The sequence below is a fragment of the Halyomorpha halys genome, unplaced genomic scaffold (genome assembly GCF_000696795.3).
Source record: "Halyomorpha halys isolate HHAL.00 unplaced genomic scaffold, Hhal_1.1 Scaffold381.1, whole genome shotgun sequence".
Lineage (NCBI taxonomy): Eukaryota > Metazoa > Arthropoda > Insecta > Hemiptera > Pentatomidae > Halyomorpha > Halyomorpha halys.
In genome coordinates, this window is record NW_027112092.1 from 255,902 (window position 1) to 261,212 (window position 5,311).

At 32.5% G+C, this 5,311-nt stretch overlaps 1 protein-coding gene across 1 annotated transcript in view; it reads left to right on the forward strand.

Annotated features, from left to right (window-relative positions):
• LOC106682004 (THAP domain-containing protein 1) overlaps window positions 1–5,311 on the forward strand; it is a 49,658-nt gene that overhangs the window by 5,805 nt on the left and 38,542 nt on the right. Inside the window, exon 5 of the mRNA XM_014422629.2 lies at window positions 4,101–4,233. The gene's annotated coding sequence lies outside the window, so the exon portion shown is untranslated. The remainder of the gene's footprint in view (window positions 1–4,100; window positions 4,234–5,311) is intronic.

A 5,311-nucleotide genomic window follows, 5' to 3' on the forward strand; every position in this document is an offset into this window, starting at 1 on the left:
CCATAAATAGGAAACATCCGATTTTATGCTTATTTTTCATTTATTTATTTTATTTTATTAATTTATTAGTATATATTATTTATATATATTTTGTTAAATAATATGTTGAACATTAATTTCAGAATTGACAAATTTTAATATCAAGACAAATCCCCTGAAGGGATGATATAGAATATAGGATGAATACAAGGTCATTAAATAAAAATATATCAATATTTGGATTTAAATATCCGTGTTTTGGCATCTCTGCTTACTTCTTGCTTGCCTGTAAGAGTTTTGGAAATCTAATGGTACACTCCATTGGCCTTCTTCACTCGATTTAGAACCTCCAGGGGCCTGTTTCATGATGAAAGCTAATAGTATTAGTTCATAGTACAAGTGTAGAAACTAGTTTGGTAATAATACTAATACTTATTTTTATTTTATAGGGATGACTATTAGTGATGTTACAGGAGTTAAAAAATACTAAAGTACAAGTTACTATTGTACAAGTCTATGTAATTGAATTAAGATAAATCTACAAGACTAATAGTATTAGTTTGTACTTTATTATGAAACAGGGCCCTGGTCCATTTTACCATCCTTACTTGTTATGGCCCCAAGATACGTATAACTATTCATAAGTTCTGGGGGTTCACTATTACACAAAATCGTAGGCTCTGCGTTTTCTCTTCCGACACACATAATTTTACTTTTTTTAGGGTTTATTTGCAAACCTCTTACCTTTAGTTCCTCATTCCATTCATCTAAGGATGTCTGAAGAGCCTCTTTAGAGTCAGCTATCAGTGCGATATCATCCACATATACCATCACTTGAGCCAGTACTGGAGTTAGGTTCCAAAAACCTAGTAGTGCTCTTAGGCATCTCCTTTTACACACCTTCCATATCTTATCCATAAGGAGGACAAATAGCAGTGGGCTTAGGCTGTCTCCCTGCTTTACTCCCTTATAAAAGTGAAAAGGCTGTGATGTCTGACCATTAAGTCTTACAATACCCTTTGGGTTTTGGTAAACTGATTTGATTGCACTTACCAAATTTGCTGGCACTCTTCTTGTTATTAGTGTGCCCCATATCTCTTGCCTCTGGACTGAGTCAAAAGCCACTCTCAGATCCAGGAATTCCAAATAGACTGCCTTTCTTCAGTCCCACACTTTCACTACTATCATTCTCAAGGAAAAAATGAGGTCTTGGGTCTTCCATATCTGAACTCCGCTTGCTCTTCTTCAATGTCTTGTTCCTCAATACCCCACAGTCGCTACTCTGATGTCCTAGTGAATATTTTGTACACTACTGAGGATAGGCATATTGGCCTATCGTTACTACATTCGCTTTGATTACCTTTCTTTTGAATTGGGATTATGATGCTGTTTTCCCATTCTCGTGCCAGTAACTTAATGTCCCAAACCTCCTGGAACAGCATTTAATCATTTCATTACCACCATATTTTATAAATTCTGGAGCTTTCCATAGCATCTGGTCCTGGAGATATTCCTAGCTGAATTTTGTTGACTGCCAACTCCACCTCGTCTTCCCCAATCGTATCATCCATATCTTCAGGATAGGTGTCCTCTAATCTACCTCTCCTTCTGCAGTCTCTGCAGCTGTGGTGAAGACGTTCTTCTTTCCTAAATTTTCTCTGGAAGCACTGCCTTCAGACCTCCATCACTTCCTTTTCTTTGGTTACCAACTTCCCAAGCATGTCTTTAACATTCCTGACTGGTTTTGACCTCTTACCCTTCAAGGCTTTCATAATATGCCAGAACTTCCTAATATTTTCTATAAAGTATATTTATATTTAAAGTATATTTTCTAACCTAATATTGGTGACCAATATTTTTCTTGTTTATTTTCCATTTTCAGCTTACTAAATTCATTAACCCCTTCTAACCAAAATTTTTTTCTTTCAGCCACCCCCTATAACCAGGTGTAAATTATTCAATAGATTTTTTTTCTTTAGTTATGCAAATTTTCTTTACAATTAATTTTGAAATACAGTCCACTAATAATAACCCAATCAGCATTATAAAGTGAAGTAATGCCTGGCTTTAGGTTGAAGGTGCACTTATATCTGGTATCAGCAAACATCTGGAACAGACACTGAACTCTAGGATATTTAGATCATAGATTATCAATTATAATAAAAAATATTCATTTAGTCACATGTTTGTTCTTTTATTACTCCACTCCTACGTTTCGGCAATCTCAAAAAAGAATTCAAATTATATATAAATCATAGAATATTTTATATATTTACAATATTATCATTTATAACACTTTAAATTAACATTGAATTGTCCATTGATATATTATATTTGTTATCAACTGAGAACAGGCTTCAGTAATAGGAGCTTCCATTCTTAATTCCTTTTCCTGTTCAGTTCTACATATATTTTAAGTTTCCCTCATCCATGTAGTATTATCTTCTTCAATAATAATTGCTGTACTTTGAAACACCATCTATAATTCTTTAATTATAATACAATTAGGAAGAGCATCTCTGAAACTATTTTAGAGCAAATGAGACTACAAGAGTATTCTCAACTATTGCAGCATTAGACAGTAAAAACACCTCATTAAATCTTTAAAATGAATAGAAGATAAGTGAAAATCTATGGAGTTATGTAGAAGATTTTATCACAGTTTATAAGGAGTGGGAGTAGATATGAGTGCATCTTTAACAGTTATTTCTGATAAAAGTTCCAATTAAGGGTAGACACCCTTTAAAATTTTAACTTAAAAGTATCCTCTAAGTATAATCATTCGTAAACACTTTATATAATATATAATAAATCTTAATTTACTTTGTATCATTTTCCTCTATATCCTAAAAATATATATATATTTTTAAATTTATTTATTAACATTTACAACTGTATTTACATAAAAATACATCTAGTAAAATCATAATGGTTTGATACAAACATGTAGACATTGGTAGCACTCTAATAACATTTTTACATTAAAAGGTCTCGAGGCCATCTTCTCAGAGGATTTTCAGGAATATAAGAAGAAGTAAGGTTAGAAACTAGAAGGTTTTGATGTTTAGGGAGTGTATAATAGAAGGATTGATATCTGGTTTGGGCTAGATCGGTTACATATGGAACATTAAGGTATTTATGGATGATTTTTATTAGTGACAAAGTTAGAAGCATTGAGGATTTTATGAAGCATTTTGGATTGTAAGGATTGGATATGAAAGGAATTCAAAGGTTAGTAATAAAGCTCGACTCTGTATGTCCAGATAGGCCTTACTGTGGTAATGTAGATCAATCTTTTGTAATAGATTAGAAGTTCAGACTGTTTGTCTAGTAAGTGCTATAATAGTAGAAATCAAAGTGCAGTTTCCTGTCTCTTTAGTCTTGTGTGAGGAATTGAAGTTAGTCCTATGTCCAGATGTAGTCCAAGGTAGCAGATCTGTTCGACAGGGTTCAGGAGCAACATTATTAAAGGATTTTGTGGAGTAGTTGGTAGATTTTCAACGAAGAATGAAGGTAATTTGATGGGATTTATTTTAATCCTCCAATTTTGACACCATTCCTCGGGGGTTGTGATATGGGAGTGGAGAGATTGGGATGCGATCAAAGGGTTATCATTAATTGTGAGCATACATGTGTCATCAGCATACGTGATGAGGATAGTGTTAGGATTGGTTGGGATGTCAGCTGTATAGACTGTGTAGTGAATGGGACTGAGGATAATACCTTGAGGACCACCAGCAGATTAACATCTAAAAATAGGAATAAAAATGGTATATCAATTTATAACATATTTTTTCACCTGAAGGATTTCTTAATAGCGTTTAAAATTAAATATTTTTATATATTGATATCAATACCTTTTGGCAACTCTAATTCAATTTAATAAAATTATAGAATCCCAATTAATTTTTAAATGAAATTAGGTGACTTTTTGGTATAACTTTTATATTTAGTTATTGTTTGCAACATTACATTTACTGTTTATAATTTCAGTGATTAGTTCTAATAACAATCAAGGTCAGTATATTTTAATTATGTTTTGGTGAAAAACAAAAATAACAGAATAACATGGATAGCTATTAATTATTATTAGTTACTTTTATCATTAATTTTTTTTTCAGGAGAAATCAGGTTTTATTACTACTTGGCTTTTGGCTGAACTTGCAAAAATAATTGATGTTATATGGAACGCAGTTTTGATAACACAAATGTGGTTCCACTGGAGATTTGTCATAGAACAGTGCATACTTAATGGTAATTCCATTTTTTTAATACAACAATAAATTTACCATTATTATTCTGTTTACTTATAAGGGGTCTACGATATTATTACTGTTTTATAAATAATTTGATTCCTCATTTTGTTTTCACTAAAAAATTCAATATCCATAAAAACTCAATAATTCATCGATAACTAAATATCTTTGTTGACCCATTGAGAGAACCTCCTTTAGTCTAAAATAATAACAATTAGAGAAACTTCAAAAACTATTTGTGGGGAAACTTTATTACTCAAACTCAAGGATAATTTTTTTTTTTGAAAATTTCGGTTTAGGTCAAAATTATTTAGAATATTGCTTAATTAGTCTAAAATCAACTCATTTACTCAAATTTTCTTGTCAATCTCATTAAAGGACTACTTTCATTACTTTATTTTAAATAATTTTCATTTCGTTCTGTTACGGTTGCCATGGTGAAATAAAAACACTGACGATACCTGCGTACACAAGAGGTGTTACGGTTGTCATAGTGAAAAAAAACACTGGCTGTATCTGCGTAGACAAGAGATGTTATGGTTGTCATGGTGAAAACAAAACACGAGCGATATGTTTTATACGAGTGGGTTTTTGTTTTTTGGTGAAGGCCACAGTTTGATTTTGGAACACGTATGTTCAGATGAGTGGGTTTTGGTTTTGTGAAGGTGACAGTTTGATTTTGGAACACGTTACGATTGTTCAAAGTGAAGTGGTAATAGTTTAAAGGCCCTCTGTCTTTACTGTTTGAACCGGAATATCACCTTATGAGAAATGTTTCATATATGTTTTGTTTTTCAAAATTATGGTATTTTACTTCAATGGACGGTGATTAACACTAGAAGTGGAGATATAGTGCGTAGCAACGAATCTTCAGCACATCCTGGATAGGAGAGTTGTGGCATTACATCATTAGAGATTACATCTCTATAATTCTGGAGTGGTGAGACGGTGACCGGAAAGGAAATATCGGACAACCTTATGTTCTGCCAGGAGTGCACCCAAGGACTACGTGGGGTTTGAACTAAATTTTATTTTTAATTATGAGAGATAGTTGACCGTGGATGATAAATGAGGAG